The sequence below is a fragment of the Malania oleifera genome, chromosome 7, assembly GCF_029873635.1.
Source record: "Malania oleifera isolate guangnan ecotype guangnan chromosome 7, ASM2987363v1, whole genome shotgun sequence".
NCBI lineage: Eukaryota > Viridiplantae > Streptophyta > Magnoliopsida > Santalales > Ximeniaceae > Malania > Malania oleifera.
This window is the reverse complement of record NC_080423.1, coordinates 92,122,669-92,142,769: the sequence shown is the minus strand read 5'-3', so window position 1 is coordinate 92,142,769 and position 20,101 is coordinate 92,122,669. Positions and strand designations below refer to the sequence as shown.

Sequence of the window (20,101 nt, the reverse complement as noted above, 5' to 3'; positions counted from 1 at the left end):
GTCACAACGAGCTAGATGTTACGGATCTGACGATACTCAAAAACTCCATGCCAATTGAAAATTATACGCTTAGAGGCAAACTTAGTACACTTAGTTGAATTTAACCACCCATGTGTCCAATTCGGGCATTCGAGGTCCAAATGGAGTTCGGTTAGTCCCGAGACGTTCATCACATCGAATTGAACATGCCTGATCTGACAGTCCCCAAAAATTGCTCCCCGAGAGGTTTTTCCCAACTTAAAAGCAAAGTTATAATACAAACAAACTACTTAGTAAACTAAGCTTACAATTCGATCATACGAGGTCCGAACCGAGTGGGCTGACTTTCGTCTGATCAAATTTAGTTATTTTACAATTGTATCATTTTTTCCACTATGTTTGATTGTCTGATCATTTCGCTATCAAATCATATTTAATTATAGTATATACATATATGTTCAAATATTGTATACTAATTTCTTGTATAATTATGATTTTGTAGGGTTTGTGGCTGTTAGAGCACTACGACGATGGCAGGCACTACAGTCGGATACAGCTTTAATTTTGACTTTTCTTGTATTCTGGACTTTTTTTTTTTTTGGGTAAAAGAGGGCGGTACCTCTATTTATTTATTAATAAACCATTACTTTTGGTGGAGGAATACCGTGGTTACAAGTTAACACCAACCAACCAAACTAGAACAAACAAAATTAAACATAACTAACAAAGGAGAAAAAAAAACATAAAAACAACCAAAAAACAAAATAAACAAAACAAAACAAAACAAAACACAAAACAAAATACACCGAACGAAACTCTAAAGATGAATTAACGACGTACGGAAATAAGACCCCACATATCCATGTGAAGGATACCTTTTAGATAACATGGTAAAATGTATTGTTCTTCGTAGATTACATTCTAGACTTTCTTAACAAAATTATTTTTTATCTTTTAATTTGAATTTTTATTTGTATATATGTATTTTAATTTTGAAAAATTTATGAATTACATGTTGTTTGTATTCTAAAATGTAATTACAAGTTTTTACAGAAATTTTCAATTTTTTTTTTTATTTCAAAGTATTAATGATGATTTACAAAACCGTTACTAATAATAGCATGATGAACTTTTAGTGACAGTTTATTAATCGTCACTAAAAGTCTAAAACCATCACTATAGAATCACCATTTTCTGCATTCATATTCGTCACTAAAGGCACAATATTAGTAACGGTTTTATAATTGTTACTAATGGTATATTATTAGTGATGGTTCTAGTAACCGTCACTAAAAGCGTAACATTAGTGACTGTTTATTAAGCGTCACTAATAGTCTCATATTAGTGACGATTATTAAATCCGTCACTAACACTTGCGCTTTGGTGACGAATTTAATCTAATCATATGTATGATTTATAGTGATAGTCGTAGGCTATTAGTGACTATTTTTTTTTTTTCGTCACTAATACTCTACTATTAGTGACAGTTTGAATATTTTGTCACTAATAAGTATTAGTATCCATAGATATAGTGACAAAATTAAAACTGTCACTAATACTAACAAAACCGTGACTAATACGATTAGTGACAATTTTTGATTATTAGCGACGGTTTAAAACCTTCACTATTAACCTTTTTTCTTATAGTGGTGAGTTTGGTCAGTTGGCCTAAGCCGAGGTCTGCCGAGTGAATTGTAGTAACCGGAAAAAATAAAATTTAAAATAATAATAATAATAAAATAATAAAATAAAATTAATTAATTAAATTAACAAGTAAAATGAATAGTATGATAAGGAATATATATATATATATAAATATTGAAGCATGTATATATATATATATATGTGTGTGTGTGTGTGTGTGTGTGTGTCTGTGTGTGTGTGTGTGTGTGTGTGTATATATATATAAGTAAGTTATTATGATATGCATTTAATATAAAGGTTAAAGGTATATATATATATATATATATATAGAAAGTGTGAAAGCTTCTTCAAGAAGCTTTACTTTAATTAATGATTACTATATATAAAATATAACTCAAGCTTCTTCAAGAAGCTTGCTTAGATTTTTTGGAAGTGCTCTCTCTCTCTCTCTCTCTCTCTCCTCTCTCTCTCCTATGACTCTCTCTCTCTTCGATTCCGGGCTAGTTTTATGCCGGATCGAGAAACCGAAGCCACCACGACGCTCCTGGCGAAGTTCTCTACAAGTCTGCCGAAGCGGATCGTCAGGGAAACGAAGTTGGATTTCATCCCAAATCTAAGGTAAGACTTTATATTCAATATTTGGATTTTTGACAGTTGAAGAAAGTGATATACGCGTAAAAATACTGAACTTTAATACTGGAAATTTTCATTTCCAAGGGTGTTGATTGGGAAAGTTGGGAATCATCCCTAAGTTGAGGTAAGACTTTTTAAACCGAATTTGACTTAGTGGTAGTTATAGAAAATATTGTACGCACGAAAATACTGAACTTTAATTCTACGTTTCATTTTCAGGGTGTTGAGTTGAGAACCTTGTGGGTACGGGGAAGATTTTCTTAGGGGCTTTTCAAGAATCAGGTAAGGGGATAAACTAAGCTAGTTTTGTTTTGAGAAAATGCATGTATATATATATATATATATATATATATATATATATATATATATATGTAGCATCTGGTTTCAGGAAAAATAAATATATTTATATATATGATTTATATTTGAAAAATACTGTTTAAATGATGATATGTTGAATACGTGAAAAATTTGTTTACTGTGACATGAGTATAATAATGTTGTGAAATAATGTTTTTTGGGAATGGGGAAGATATGGATTTCTATGATGGAAAACCGGTGTACGGGCCGAGATATTTATATATCAAAACCATAGAAATCCATAGTAAGCTATTGTCGGGTTGTGTTCCTAGAATGTAGGACTAGGGATTAGCAATGAGTTAGAGATGTTGAGATAAGTGGTGAGGATAGGTGGGTAAATTATGAGGATAGGATTACTGAATTCCAACTGCTATTTTCCAAGATGGATCCAGAAGGAAATAGTGCCCATGCGAGTGGCAGTGATGGAGCAGGACCATCAGGTGCAGCTGGGACCGACTCTGATGCGGTGTTACGTAGCGTGGCTCAGTAGGTTGTGACTGAGATTGCTAGGAGCTCGAGGGAGCAGAGTGGTCCATCTATAGGCCATGGGTGCACTATAGAGAAATTTACGAAGATGAATCCTCCGGCGTTCTCAGGTGGAGTTGATCCTGTAGCTGCTGAGAACTAGATGCAGGAGATTGAGAAAATCTTGGCTATGCTGCAATGTACTGAGGAACAGAGGGTCCTCTTTGCCACCTATAAATTGACAGGAGAGGCTGAGAGGTGGTGGACTGCGGTGAGACTATTGGAGCAGCAGAGGGTGACTCTAATAGCTATGACATGGGACCGGTTTAAAGATCTGTTCTCTGACAAATATTTTCCAACTACTGTGAGGGAGGCTAAGGTAGAAGAGTTCCTGAGTCTGAAGTAGGGACAACTATCCGTCCAGCAGTATGCAGCACGTTTTATCGAACTCTCTCGATTCGCCCCATACATTATTCCTGATGAGGTGAAGAAGGCGAGGCAGTTTGAGAGAGGCTTGAGGCGGAGTATATTTAGGCAGGTGGTGCTGTTGCGGATCTAGGACTTTGCTGAGTCGGTCGACAAGGTGGCCTTGGTAGAGATTGGTGAGCGTCTTGATGCGGATGAGCAGGGACAGACAGGGCAGGGTCCTCTAGTTTGTCAGACTTGTGGTAGGAGGCACTGGGGAGAGTGTTGAGCTGGTGGTGTAGTGTGCTACCGCTACGGTAGATCGGGACATATAGTGCGAGATTGTCTTACCCTGACAGATGCAGCTCCAATGTGCTATCGTTGCGATAGATCGGGGCACATGGTACAAGACTGCCCTACTCCACTAGATGTAGTTCCAGCTCCTAGACCATACTGGGGAGGTTATCAGGCGCCACGTGGGGGCCAGAGAGGAATACGGCTCCAGCCAGGGTGTTTACTCTGACGCCAGGTGAGGCTAAGGTGTCAGGTGACGTGGTGACAGGTATGGTCATTATGCTTTCTTTTAAAGTTATTGTCTTATTTGATTTAGGAGCTACACACTCGTTTGTGTCCTTGGGGTGTATTAAATTATGTGAGGCTGAAACACAATCATTAGATGTTGAACTATTGGTATCTACACCGACTGGGTCGGTAATGAGGTGTGGTAGGGTACTCCACGATTGCCCAGTAGAGATTCAGGGGAAAACATTGTTTGCTGATTTGATAGTGTTAGACATGCATGGGTTTGACGAATGCTCCTGCGGTATTTATGGACTTGATGAATAGAGTCTTCCACCAATACCTAGACCAATTTGTTGTTGTTTTTATTGATGATGTACTGGTTTATTCTAGGAACTATGAGGAGCATGAAATGCACTTGAGGCAGGTTTTGCAGACACTTCAGGAAAAGAAGTTGTACGGCAAGTTCAGTAAATGTGAATTTTGGCTTGAGAAGGTCGTGTTCTTAGGGCATGTTGTATCTGGAGACGGTATTTCTATGGATCCTAGCAATATTGAGGCTGTAGTGAATTGGGCTAGACCGAGAAATGTCCAGGAGATTCAGAGTTTCTTAGGGCTAGCAGGCTATTATCGTCGTTTCGTTGAGGGATTCTCAGCGCTATCAGGACCTTTGACACGACTAGCGAGGAAGAAAGTCAGATTTGAGTGGGATGATAGCTATGAGCAGAGTTTTCAGGAGCTGAAGTAGAGGTTAGTCACAGCGCTTGTATTGATCATTCCGTCTAGGGGTGAGGGGTATACCATTTACAGTGATGCGTCCTTGAAGGGACTTGGCTGTGTATTGATGCAGCACGACAGGGTAGTGGCGTATGCATCCAGGCAGTTGAAAGAATATGAGAAGAACTACCCTACCTATGATCTTGAGTTGGCTGCAGTGGTACACGCACTGAAGATTTGGAGGCAGTACCTGTACGGTGAGCAGTGTGAAATCTTCTCCGACTATAAAAGTTTGAAGTATTTCTTTATGCAGAAAGAACTGAATATGAGGCAGAAAAGGTGGTTGGAGCTGATTAAGGATTTTGATTGTACCATCAGTTATCACCAGGGAAAGAAAACGTGGTAGCTGATGCGTTAAGCAGGAAATCCAGGGAGCCAGTGTTGGCGGCTATGGGGATCTAGCATCCGATCATAATGGATCTGGAGAGACTCGGCATAGAGTTGATGGAGAGTGATCTCCTAATATGTATTGCTAGCCTAGTGGTACAGCCTACCCTGTAGGAGAGAATTAAAGCTGCCTAGAAAGAAGATCCAGAGCTAGTGGAGGTGATAGACAGAGTACAGAGTGGGCAGGGGGAGGAGTTCAGTATCGCAGATGACAGAGCTTTGCGGTTCCGTTCCAGATTATGTGTTCCTGCCGATATTGAGATCAGGAAGACTATTCTAGAGGAGGCTCACAGATCTTTGTATACAGTTCATCCCGATAGTATGAAGATGTACAGAGATCTGCGAGGGTCATACTGGTGGAATGGTATGAAGAGAGAGATTGCCGAGTATGTAGCGCAGTGTTTGACGTGCTAGCAGGTAAAGGCTGAGCACCAGAGACCGGCAGGGCAGTTGCAGCCGTTATTCATCCTGGAGTGGAAGTGGGATCACATATCGATGGACTTCGTGTCAGGACTACCGACGATGTTACATGGTCATAATGCCATCTGGGTGATTGTTGATCGATTGATGAAGACTGCCCACTTTATTCCCATCAAGATCAACTACTCCCTCAGCCGTTTAGCAGAGATTTACATTCAGGAGATAGTACATTCTCATGGGGTGCCTGTATCTATTGTGTCAGATCGAGACCCACGATTCACATCACGATTTTGGAGGAGTTTGCGAGAGGCTCTGGGGTCTCAGTTTTCATTTAGTACGGTATTCCGTCCTCAGTCAGACGGGCAGACTGAAAGGACGATACAGATATTAGAGGACATGCTCAGAGCGTGTGTACTAGACTTTGGGGGTAGTTGGACTCAGTTCATGCCATTAGTAGAATTCGCGTATAATAACAGTTATCAGTCTAGCATTGGCATGGCACCATTTGAGGCTCTGTACGGTAAGAGATGTCGTTCTCCTTTGTTTTGGGATGAAGTGGATGAGCGGCGAGTAGTGGGGCCAAAGCTGGTTCAGCAGGCGTGTGATAAAGTTCGTCTTATCAGGGACAGGATCAGTGCAGTTCAGAGCCGACATAAGAGTTATGCCGACCATCGCCGCAAGAATTTAGAGTTTGACGTAGGTGATCACGTATTTTTGAAGATAGCTCCGATGAAAGGGGTTATGCGATTTGGGAGGAAGGGTAAACTTAGTCCTAGGTTTATCGGTCCATTTGAGATTCTAGATAAAGTGGGACCGGTAGCCTACAGGCTAACTTTGCCACCTGTATTGTCCAGGATTCACGATGTATTCGATGTATTTCATGTTGCTATGTTGAGGAAATACGTCCCAGACCCTTCTCATGTCATCAGTTATGATGAGTTGGAGCTTAGTGATTTACTGGGATATGAGGAGGTACCAGTACAGATTCTGGATAGGAAAGTACATGAACTACGTAATAGGAAAATTCCTCAGGTAAAGGTTCTGTGGAGGAACCATGTAGTAGAAGAGGCTTCTTGGGAGTCCGAAGAGCAGATGAAACAGAGATATCCGCATTTATTTCAAGAGGTCTGAGTGGATAAAATGTAAGTAGTTAGGTAGTTTCTTTTGCAGGTACATGTAATGATTTGAATAGTGTAGTATTTTAGCTCTAGAAGAAGTTTCTTTTGTACATGTAATCTTCTAGGACTTGGAATGTAACTACGGTATTCCTCCGCCATAAGTGAGGGTAGGTAATAAAATGAGTAGACCCTTTTTCCTGATTAAATGATGGCGAGTTACAGAAATAGTAAATTTCGAGGACGAAATTCTTTTAAGGGGGAAGGAATGTAGTAACCAGGAAAAATAAAATTTCAAATAATAATAATAAAATAATAAAATAAAATTAATTAATTAAATTAACAAGTAAAATGAATAGTATGATAAGGAAAAAAAATATATATACATATATAAATATTGAAGCATGTATATATATATATATATGTGTGTGTGTGTGTGTGTCTAAATATATAAGTAAGTTATTATGATATGCATTTAATATAAAGGTTAAAGGTATATATATATATATATATATATATAGAAAGTGTGAAAGCTTCTTCAAGAAGCTTTACTTTAATTAATGATTACTATATATAAAATATAACTCAAGTTTCTTCAAGAAGCTTCTTAGATTTTTTGGAAGTGCTCTCTCTCTCTCTCTCTCCTCTCTCTCTCCTACGACTCTCTCTCTCTTCGATTCCGGGCTAGTTTTACGCCGAATCGGGAAACCGAAGCCACCACGACGCTCCTGGCGAAGTTCTCTACAAGTCTGCCGAAGCGGATTGTCAGGGAAACGAAGTTGGATTTCATCCTAAATCCAAGGTAAGGCTTTATATTCAATATTTGGATTTTTGACAGTTGAAGAAAGTGATATACGCGTAAAAATACTGAACTTTAATACTGAAAATTTTCATTTCCAGGGGTGTTGATTAGGAACATTGGGAATCATCCCTAAGTTGAGGTAAGACTTTTTAAGCCGAATTTGACTTAGTGGTCGTTATAGAAAATATTGTACGTATCAAAATACTGAACTTTAATTCTACGAATTTTCATTTTCAGGGTGTTGAGTTGAGAACCTTGTGAGTACGGGGAAGATTTTCTTAGGAGCTTTTCAAGAATCAGGTAAGGGGATAAACTAAGCTAGTTTTGTTTTGAGAAAATGCATGTATATATATGTAGCATCTGGTTTCAGGAAAAATAAATATATTTATATATATGATTTATATTTGGAAAATACTGTTTAAATGATGATATGTTGAATACGTGGAAAATTTGTTTACTGTGGCATGAGTATAAAAATGTTGTGAAATACTGTTTTTTGGGAATGGGGATGATATGGATTTCCATGATGGAAAATCGGCGTACGGGCCGAGATATTTATATATATATATATATATATATATATATACATACATGTGTTTGTCGGCGTGCGGGCCGTGCTATGTGGATGAGATTTGTCAGCGTACGAGCTGTGCTACGTGATTTGCCGGTGTACGGGCCGAGTTATGTGATTTGCCGGCGTACGGGTCGAGCTATGATAAAATGTGTAATTCCGGCGTACGGGCCGATGATTTTTATGAAATATGTATATGTGATAAATGATATGATTGATTTGATAATTATTGATATGAGATATCCATGTATCACGATTTTAGTATATGTATATGATATCAGAACCTGGTTGGCTTGGTCTAGGCTAGCACTTGCACGATATCGTTGCTATGTATCCATGGTCCTCGTGATCATGATATCTGTGTTAACGCTGCTGTACGGAGTGGTGTGAGATTGGATGGTCGATGTGGTTATTTTCAAGAAGTGTGCTGTTATCCCCCCTGGTGTACGGACCAGTCTGGGTAGACCCATCGTACCTACAGACTACTGTTTGACTTAACAGTGGTCGGCCAACCATTGTCAGGTCCTGCCTTCGGGCCACACAACCCAATCATGTGGGGGTAATACATGACAACAGTCAGCTAACCTACCAGGATTGTTTTATGTTATTATTATTGTATGAGATGAGATATGTTTATGAAAATGCAGTATATTCTGCTATGTGTTGATATATATGTATGTTTTCCCAGATTTGATAAACAGTATTGAATATGTTATGTATGGTATATGTAGAACACATAATACTCATATTGCCACACATTGGTATTAGTTTATTTCCCTTACTGAGATGTGTCTCACCCCTAAATCTTATTAACTTTTCAGGAGCCCCGGATAAAAGAGCGAGAAAAGCCCCGCTGATATAGTACGGTCTATCTGTCCTTTTTGAAGGGTAAGTTTTGTAGGGACAGTTAGATTTTGTGGGAAATGTCCCTAGGTTTTATTTTTGGGATGTATATATGAAAATACAGTGATTGTAGTAACTCTGGTATATTGTGGTATATGGTATTGAGATGTACATGTCTGTATATTTTCTGCTGCTAGGGTTTCTGCTTTATGTTTTAATATATTCCTAGTGCCCACGGGCCCACGTGGATTGTGACCTGCTGAGCTGGAATGTATGATGTGATGATAATTTATTTATTAAAAAAAAATATATATGTGAAAAAGGAGCAGGTCGTTACATGAATAGTGCCAATCGGTCGAACACTGTTAAAGCACAAAGGCTGGTCGGCTGAGGGGTAAAAATGTGGTCAATTTAAAAGGGTCGATCAGCTGACCAAATTAAAGCATTTAAGGGTTGGTCAGCCGAGGCAATATAAATTCCCAAGATAATAGGTTGGTCGATTGAGATGTTTTGAACACTCAAGGGTCGATCAACCGAGGCTAGCTAAAAATGTAATTTTGGCCCTAATTTGTTTTCAAAAAACATATTAAAAGTTTTATATGATTTTAGTATTTGATGAAAAAGGTTTTTCGTGAAAGTTATGGTCCCTTAGGTCTGTCTACGGTCATTCTAAGTTTAAGAATTATATCATGCATGCCATGCATTATTACAAACAAAGTATAAAAACTAAATGCATTACAAATAAAAATAAAAATAATATGTCTTCTTCTTTGCTCTTTTGATTCTTCATGGAATATGCCAGACTGTGGTGATCTTTAGGTCCTTCAAGCTTCCATTTTCCTCTTATCACATGTGCGCGCTAAATTATAGATCTCTTCAAGTACTCAATGCACAGATAAGAAACTTTTGTTTTGTTAGCATCAAAATAGGGATCAGACTCAAAAAGTCAATACAAATACAACAAAATTTGCAAAAGAAAATTCCTCACAAGGAAGATTTACACTTCAAGCTTACAAGATAAACTCTTAAAGAATAATCAAAATAAAGCTCAAATTTTTTTCTTAAAGATTGATAATATAGAACACAGAGAAAATAAGATAGAATTGAAAGTAAGAAGACTTGGTGGTTATCCATTGGAGTCTTTGACTTGTCAAACCGATTGACAGCTTATTAGGTCGATTAGGTCGCTTGCTAGGAATTAGAGAGGGAAAAGTAACCATTGTAGGCAAAATCTACAAAATAGGTCGACTGCCTTCAGGGGGCGGTCAACCACCTTTGGTCTTTGCCTAGGTTGTTCAAGTCATCTTTTGCTTTTAAAAAGCCAGTTTAAGCGCTTTTGTGTCATGTCTTATATGTTCTCATAGATTTGCAATTTAAAGAACATAATAATTGAGAGAAAAAAAAATACAAATTAATCCATTAAAGTCTTCAATAAATTCTCTTAATTCTTCAACTTTAATGACTTAAATTCTGTAGAAGATAACTTAAGCACAAAGTCATTAGTCTAGAATAGTTTGTTATCATCAAAATTAGGTTAATAAAACCTCTAGGTTAACAATCCCCACTTTTTTTTTATGATGACAGACTATTTGCAAAAATAGGAACAAATATAAATCAATTAAGTTCATACATAAGTTGCCATTTCTCCTATCTCTTCCCTTTTGTCATCATCAAAATGAAAATAAGTGGGGTGAGACTAAAGATTTTAACATTTAGTAACAAAGTTTCAATTCAACAAGTTCATTATAAAAGCAATTGAAAGAAAGAAGCAAACATAGATGCAAACTCCTTTTTATAGTGGTTTGACTATCCTCGCCTACGTCCACTCTCTCAAGACCAATCGTATTAAGGTTCCACTATTTCTTTGTTTTAACAGAGACTAATGAACCAATTGCAAACTCTAATTTTTAATAGAGACAAAGAAACTGAAACACAATTCTTGTTTTCTATGGAGATCTAGAAACAAATACAACAAAATTGTTGGAGTATGTGACTCATATTGAGTGGAATATATGCTTAGGGAAAGTATGGTTAAGCAAGAACAAGGAAGTTGAGCTACAGGAAGAAACCGTCGATCGAAAGTTTGGTTGATGGTTTGCTCTCAGGAGATAACCATCAACGGTTTCAATCTAGTTACTTTAGTTTTTGCATTAAACCGTCAATGGTATTGTTCGGCGCTATTTACGAGATTTGAATCAGGAAGATCAGTAGATTAGGGATTTCAGAGGATTTTCCTTCGAGGATTACTACATGAGTACTTTAGATAATTTCCAAACCTTCTATACGCATTGGGTTAGCATATAAACATTATTTTGCAACCCTTGTTTGATACGGTAGTAGAAATCTGCCACTTGCTCACATGGACGTAGGCAAATTACCGAACCACGTAAATTTTTGAATTGTGTGTGTGTGTGTGTGTGTGTGTGTTTTTTTTTTTTACTTTCCTTTATTCTCTTTGTGATTTATTGTTTTTTTATTGTTCATCTTTGATTGTTGCATTGCACGTTCTGATTCAATTTGTGTTTTTTCGCCACGCATTGGTGTTTACTTTGCACCACAAATTTTACAAAAGAAAATTTTTCGTAAGGAAGATTTACACTTCATGCTTGCAAGATAAACTCTTAAAGAATAATCAAAAGAAAGCTTAAAATTTTTTTTTTCTTCAAGATTGATAATATAGAACACAAAGAGAAAATAAGATAGAATTGAAAGTAAGAATATTTGGTGGTTACCCATTGGAGTCTTTGACTTGTTAAACCAATTGACCGCTTATTGGGTCGATTCGGTCGCTTGCTAGGCATTAGAGAGGGAAAAGCGACCATTGTAGGCAAAATCTGCAAAATAGGTCGACTGCCTTTAGGGGCCGCTCGACCACGTTTGGTCTTTGCCTAGGTTGTTTAAGTCGTCTTTTATTCCCAAGAAGCTGGTTTAAGCCCTTTTGTGTCATGTCTTATATTTTCTCATAAATTTACAATTTAAAGAACATTGTAATTGAGAGAAAAATAATACAAATAAATCAATTTAAGTCTTTAATAATTGATAAAAAAATAATACAAATAAATCCATTAAAATCTTCAATGAATTCTCTCAATTCTTCAACTTTAATGACTAAAATTTTTGTAGAAAATAACTTAAGCACAAAGTCAATAGTCCATAATAGTTTGTTTTCATCAAAATCAGGTTAATAAAACCTTGAGGTTAACAATCCCCCCTTTTTTTATGATGACAAACTATTTGTATAAAAAATATAAATCAATTAAGTCCACACATAAGTTGCCATTTCTCCTATTTCTTCCCTTTTTTCATCATCAAAATGAAAATAAATGGTCTGAGACTAAAGAATTTAACATTTTAATTACAAAGTTTCAATTCAATAAGTTCATGATGGTCATACCCAGTGCACAATGCTCCCACTTCGAGTGGGGTCTGGAAGAGGTGGATGTCGGCAAACCTTATCCCCATTTTTGGAGAGGCCGCTCCCAAGTTTCGAACCTAAGACCACTCGTACTGAGGTGGAAAAAAAAAAAAAAAAAAACATATACCAACCCTTCATTTTTCCAATAATTTTTTTTTTCATATAATAGCATTCGTTTGTATTAGATTTCAACTATAATACACTTTCATCTTCCCAATAACATCTTATTTCTCTCCTTGGTAGTTGAGTTAATAAGCTCCCTTACTGTTATCATTATTTTTTTTTCATTTTCTCAGCGTAGCTGAGATTTCGTATGATACTAAACTCAATCCCCACAGCACGGCATAGGCATAAGCAATTCGTTCCGCCACCCCACTCTCCTCTTGAGCTATACTTTACTTTGTCTGGTTGTAACAACGTGAAACTTGGCGACGCTATAATTGTCTCCATGCTCTTAGTTGTCTTCATAGGGTTTGTGCTTTTCGCTTTTTCTATTTTGTTGTGGTATGGTGCTTTATTTTACTTGATTAAGCTGTCCTAATCATCCTATTATATATATATATATATATATATATATATATATATATATATATATAAAAGTATGTATGTATGCATGCATTATGTGTGTGTCTAAACATGAATCGTCAAGCAAGAATGAAAATTATTGTATTTCATTTGTAATTGTATTTTTATATTCTTCATTCTGGATTGTAATCCAATCTGATCTGTAATAACTGCATCATGAATGATAGGACCGTATGTTTGGATTGCCTTAGATTGACCTTTAGGTTCCTACAATTTGATTTATTTTACATTAACAAAATTATGGCTTGAATTTTACTTTTTGGTTCGTCAATGAGTATTAAGCTTTGCAAACCTTAATTATAAATAATAAAGATATTAGGGAGTGAAGATTTATATAGTACATTTGTATTACAATTAATTTCTTTTTGGTCATATTATTGATATTCTATGGCAGTATTAAGAAGTAAGATGTTACAGGATTGACGGAATTTTCTAGGTTTAGTTAAACAAGATTTGATTAATTGAGGGAAAATGCTTATACCTTAAAAATCAACTCCTTTCTGCTTCGTCTCGAGGGGGCAAATTATGAACATGAGTTGTCCTTTTAGAGAGGAGCAATATTCCATCCTCAATTCGTATTGTGTCTGATTTATTGTTGGTTTGTTTTTAATTAGGAATTATCTCAGAAAATTCTTTGATTCCTAAATCTAAATTCCATATTATACCATGTATTATACCATATGTGTGTGTGCATCATGCCCAAAGCCTTAATTTGTGTGTTAATTCTTTATGCTGATTTAAAAAGATGTAGGAAGAGTTGTAGATGGAGGTGGAAAGGAAGGGTATGATGTTAACATATGATTAAAATAAATATAATTGTTGAAGTAGTTTTTAAACTAATGAGATCATTTTCATAAAGACTTTCATTCTACTTAGAAATGGATACCATGCCTCATGTATCAACCAAATTTAATATTTTTAAATGATGCTTAACTCAAAATAATTTCCCATGTACAACGCACCTGCCTCAACTAGTTTATAAAAAGAACTAAACATATGAATATTATAGTGACTTATGGTCGTAAATGAGTGAAAGAAAGCAAGAATGTTGGAATGAAGTTTCATAAAGAACTTCCAAAAAGGTTCTATATACTTACAAATCTACTAGAGTAGCTAATGATCTACATTACAAAAAATAAGGTTATTAGTGACGATTTCAAATTAGTCACTAAAACACCGGTAACTAATACTTTGTAGTGGTGTTATTAGTTACGGTTTCAAACCGTCACTAATACTTTAAAATAAATAGTTTTTTTTTTTTTGAATTCATTCATTAATTCTTGTAAAAACTTGTAATAACATTTTAGCATACATAATATTAAACTAGAATTACTAAAAAATTCATAAATTATTCAAAATTAAACTACAAATTGTTCAAAAGTGAAATACAAATAAAAATTCAAAATCAAATACAAAAATTCATTTTGTTCAGATAACAAAAGATATAGAAAAAGTCAAAATCTGCATCCGACTGTAATGCTTGGCATCGTCCTGATGTTGTGACAGCCGCAAACCTTACAAAGTAATAATTATACAAAAAATTAGTATATGATTTTTTTAACATATATGTACGTACTATAATTAAAAATGATTTGATAACAAAATGATTGGACATTCAAACATAGTTAAAAAAATGATACAGTTTTAAATAGCTAAGTTTGATTAGTCGAAATTTACCCCACTCGGTTTGGACCTCGTATGCCCGAGTTGGACGCCTGACTGCTAATATCCACTAAGTTTGCTAAATTTGTTTGTATTCTAACTTTACTTCTAAATAGGCAAAAAGCTCATAGGGAGGAGTTTTTGGACACCATTAGGTTTGGCGCGTCCAGCTCAATGCGAGAGACTTGTCAGTACTGACCCTACTCAATGTGGACCTCATATGCCAGAGTTGGACAACTGAGCGTTAAAATTCACTAAGTTTGCTAAGTTTGTTTGTATTCTTACTTTGGTTCTAAGTGCACAAAAAACTCCCGAAGATAATTTTTTGGCATCGTCAACTCTAGCACGTCCATCTCAATGTGACAGATGTGTCGAGATAGACCCTACTCAGTTTGGACCGGGTATGCCCATATTGAACACTTGAGTGCTTAAAATCAACTAAATTTACTAAGTACGTATCTAATTGCATAATTTTCAAAGGGGGAGGAGTTTTTGGGCACCTTCAGCTTCGGCACGTCCAGCCCAATGTGACGGACGTTTCGGGATTGACCTCAGTTGGTTTGGACCTTAGATGCTCGTGTCGGCTATTGAAGTGCTAAAACCGCCACTAAGTTTGTTTAGTTAGTTTGTATTCTTACTTTACTTCTAAGTGCGCAAAAAGATCTCAGTGATCAGTTTTTGGGTACCGTCAGCTTCGACGCGTCCAACTCAATGTGACGGATGTGTGAGGACTAATCTCACTTGGTTTGGACCTCATATGCTTGAGTTAGACACTTGAGTGCTAAAATCCACTAAGTTTACTAAGTTTGTTTGTATTCTTATTTTACTTTTAAGTGCGCAAAAAGCTCTCGGAGAGGAATTTTTGGGCACTGTTAGCTCTGACACGTCTAGATTAATGAGATGGACGTGTTGGGACTGACCCTACGTGGTTTGGACCTTGTATGCCCGAGTTGGACGCCTGAGTGCTAAAATCTACTAAGTTTGCTAAGTTTGTTTGTATTCTTACTTTATTTTTAAGTGCATAAAAAACTCTTGGGGAGGACTTTTTTGGTATCGTTAGCTTCGGCACGTCCAGCTCATTGTGATGGATGTGTTGGGACTAGCCCTACTTGCTTTGGACTCGAATGCTCGAGTTGGACACCTAAGTGCTAAAGTCCACTAAATTTGCTAAGTTTGTTCGTATTCTTACTTTGCTTCTAAGTGCGCAAAAAGCTCACCGGGAGGAGTTTTTGGGCACCATTAGCTTCAGAATGTTCAGCTCAATGTGACGGATGTGTCGAGATGGACCCCACTTGGTTTGGACCTTGAATGCCTGTGTTGGACACTTAAGTGCTAAAATTCACGAAGTTTGCTAAGTTTGTTTGTATTCTTACTTTGCTTCTAAGTGTGCAAAATGCTTGCGGGGAAGAGTTTTTGGGCACCCTTAGCTCTAGCATGTCCATCTCAATGTGACAGACGTGTCAGGACTGACCCTACTTGGTTTAGACCTCGTATACTCGAGGTGCATACTTGAGTGCTAAAATCCACTAAGTTTACTAAGTTTGTTTTGTATTTTTGCTTTACTTCTAAGTGCGTAAAAAGCTCATAGGAAGAAGTTTTTGGGCACCCTCAGCTCTAGCATGTCCAGCTCAATATGTTGGACGTGTCAGGACTAACCCTACTTGGTTTAGACCTCATATGCTCGAGTTGGACACTTGAGTGCTAAAATCTACTATGTTTGCTAAATTTGTTTGTATTCTTACTTTACTTCTAAGTGTGCAAAAGGCTCCCGGGGAGGTGCTTTTTTAATATCGTCAGCTCTAGCATGTCCAAATCAATATGACAGATGTTTCGAGATTGACTCAACTTAGTTTGGACCTCGTATGCTCAAATTGGACAGTTGAGGGCTTAAAATCAATTAAGTTTACTAAGTTTGCCTCTAATCGCATAATTTTCACTTGGGGACAAGTTTTTGGGCACTGTTAGCTCTGGTACGTCCAACTCAATGTGATAGACGTGTTGGGACTAACCCCACTTGGTTTGGACCTCATATGCTTGAGTTAGACACTTGAGTGTTAAAATGCATACTAAGTTTGCCTAGTTTATTTGTATTCTTACTTTACTTCTAAGTGCGCAAAAAGCTCCTAGGGAGGAGTTTTTAGGAACCATAAGCTTTGACACGTCTAGCTCAATGTGATGGATATGTCAGGACTAACCCCACTTAGTTTGGACCTTGTATGCTCGAGTTGGACACCTAAGTGCTAAAATCCTTTAAGTTTGCTAATATATTTGTATTCTTACTTTGCTTCTAAGTTCGCAAAAAGCTCCCGAGGAAGAGTTTTTGGGTACCGTCAGCTCCGGCACATCCAGCTCAATGTGACAGATGTGCGAGACTGACCCCATTCATTTTGGACCTCGTATGCCCAAATTGGACATTCGAGGGCTTAAAATTAACTAAGTTTACTAAATTTGCCTCTAAACGCATAATTTTCAATGGGGGAATAGTTTTTGGGCACCGTCACCTCCGGCACGTCCAGCGCAATGTGACAGGCGTGTCGGGACTGACTCCACTTAGTTTGGATCTCGTGTGCTTGAGTTGGACACCCGAATGCTAAAAATCATACTGAGTTTGCTAAGTTCGTTTGTATTCTTACTTTGCTTCTAAATGTGCAAAAAGCTCCTAGGGAGATTTTTTTAGGTACCATCAGTTTCAGCACGTCCAGCTCAATATGACGGACATGTTGGGACTGATCCCCCTCATTTTGCTCATATTAATTTGAAATCATGACTTGTTGTGGGTTGATTTGATCTTCTCTCTCCTATCCTTTTGTGAAGAATGGGATAATTAGTATAGATATGCACAATCCCTTCTTTCTTTTTCCTTTTTTTTTTCCCAGTTTTTTAATCCTCCATCTCTTGTTAGAATGAGTTAAAGTGTATGTGTACTTAGCTTCCTTACCTCATATGGTGTTTGCAAAATAATTGAGTAAACAAATTAGTGAATAATCCAATATGGGCTTCAGTAATTCAAAGTTAATATGACTCTCCAGGGTGACCACGTCGAGATACTGAGACAGAATTCAGAGCATAGTTACCGAGAGCCTCGATGAAGTGTTCGACCAAGAGACCTTAAGGGGTGACTATGTTGAGTTCTTGAGATTTCCTGAAGATTGAGATCCTGCAATTCTCGACCATCAGCTCGACTAGAAAGACTTGAGGTGCGACGCAGTCGAAGACATTGAAGATTTGAATTCCTGATTTCCCGCGAATCTCGACTAAGGCGCGCACAATAATGACATAGGAGTGACTTGGTCGACAACGACGATCTTCTGCGCAAGATTTGCTGCAAACTTTCTTAACTTGTAAAACAAACCTTGTAAACCCTAGAGCCTATAAGTATTTGTTATGAACACGAGCTCTGGGTTCCTTTTTGGCGTCTCTTAGGTTAGTGATAGAATTAAGATGTCATTGATAGCCATTTTAGATTAGGAGTAGAGTAGATTTCAATTCTTGTTTCGGTCTGTGCATGAAGTGTCTGACGACCTGTGATAACTTGTGGCATTCTTGTGCTTCCGTGTATATTACATGATCTTCTTTTGTACTTCCTGGCATTAGTGACAAACGTGATGAATGCAAAGGGATGATCTTTTTACATGCTTTCTCTTTACTATTTTCATTTACTGCTTCCATTTATTGTTTGGATGATGATGATGTTTAGTGACAGGATTAGCACCTCTATTGCTTTAGTCAAGTACATGTATTAGGCTACAATCTCCCATAGAGGCTCTTATGATCATTTGTGATAGAGTATACTCCGGTTCCCAATCGTGCTCTGGACAGCTGGTGCACCCTTGCTACTCTATGCCATTGAATGGCTCCTTGGATTGTTAAGCTGGGTTTTGGTTAGTTTAGTATGGTAAACACACTGAACTTAGATTATGAAAAACAACATCCTAAACTATATTCATGTCTAAACACTGTTTTGTAGGAGTAGGGTTAACTTGAATTTACTTGCTTTCTTTTACATGCTTTCTAATAGATTGTTAGACTTCACCCATTGAAAAATGCCACCTTTTTACTTCTCTTTTATACAACGCTATAGTAAACTAATTTGGAAGAGGTCTCATAAATGTGCTTTAAGTCTTCGTTGATCAACACCTGACTTACCCACTTTCTACTAAACTTGAGATTAGTTAGGTTATATAAATTTTATCTTCAGTAGTTAAGGACCCAAGCCTTTGCGAGCCTACCAAATTTTGGTGTCGTTGCTAGGGACTTGGCTACGGTTATAAACCAACTTCTAATTTAGTGTATTATTATCTTGTTCTCTTGATTTGCTCTCTTTCTATTTTCACTTTCTTTATTTTTTTTATTTTTTATTAATTTTTTTATTTACTGTTTTTGAAGTTTGAATCTATGTGCTTAAAAGTGTATATGTTTGGTCTGCGTTCTCTAGAACCTAAGATAATTCCAATAGATCCTGAGATTGAAAAATCTCGTAGGTCCCTTAGAAAACCTATCCCTAATCCAGAGAAGGCCGAGTCGTCTGAACTGAAAGTCGTGTCGAAAATAACCCACCGGTTCCCACTAGACAAATCCCAGAACTCCAAGCTCCCTCCCTACCTGTGGTAGGAGAGCAACCCCTTCGGCCTCTTAGGGATTACTTTGTACCCAATGCATACACCTCGCCGTCTTGCATCTGGTTTCCGGATGTACAGGCGGCATAATTCGAGATTAAGACTTCAATTATCTCAATGCTGCCCAACTTTCATGGGAACCCCACTAAAAATGCTTATTAGGATCTGGATGAGTTCTTGGAGATTTGCTCCACCATCCATATACCTCATTTTAGTGACAACACCCTTCGTCATAGGATTTTTCAATTCTCTCTTAAGGATAAGGCCAAATATTGGTTGACGTCCTTAGAGCCAAACTCGGTGATTAACTGGGCCACCATGCAACATGAATTTTTGAAAAAGTACTTCCCAATTTGGAAGATTAATTAGTTGCGAAGGGCAATCGCAAGTTTCACACAAACGAATGGGGAACTTTTCTTTAAGACCTGGGAGCGTTTCAGGGACCTACTTCTAAAAATGCGCACATCATCAGGTCCCCAAGTGGCAATAGTTCAAATATTTTATGAAGGATTAGCTAAGAGAGATAGGTCCATGGTTGATGCATCATGCAGAGGTACTTTCCTCACAAAGCATGAGAATGAGGCATGGATTCTCTTTGAAAATTTGGCTAAAAATTCTTAGCAGCACATGGCTGCCACTTGTTGACTACCCAATCCATTAACCTCTAAACCTAAGGAAGTTTACGAGTTGGCCACAAGCCAGGACCTAGACCCTACCCTGCATGCTATATCAAAAAAATTAGACTAGTGCTTGTCCTTAAAACCGTAGGCAATGACCTATGTAAAGGTTTGTGCAATTTGCTCTGACCCTTCCCATACATGTTATAGTTGCCGTCATGCACATTTCCAACTTGAGCTTGTGCAAGAGGAAGCGAAAGCCATCCACAATTGGTATGATAAGTCGTCC

The 20,101-nt window shown here is 37.2% G+C and overlaps 1 non-coding gene across 1 annotated transcript; it reads right to left on the bottom strand.

Annotated features, from left to right (window-relative positions):
- Positions 1 to 19,562: 19,562 nt before the first annotated feature.
- LOC131161094 (small nucleolar RNA R71) lies at positions 19,563 to 19,669 on the bottom strand. Its single transcript, XR_009138254.1, has one exon. It is a non-coding gene; the product is annotated as a small nucleolar RNA R71 (small nucleolar RNA).
- Positions 19,670 to 20,101: the final 432 nt, after the last annotated feature.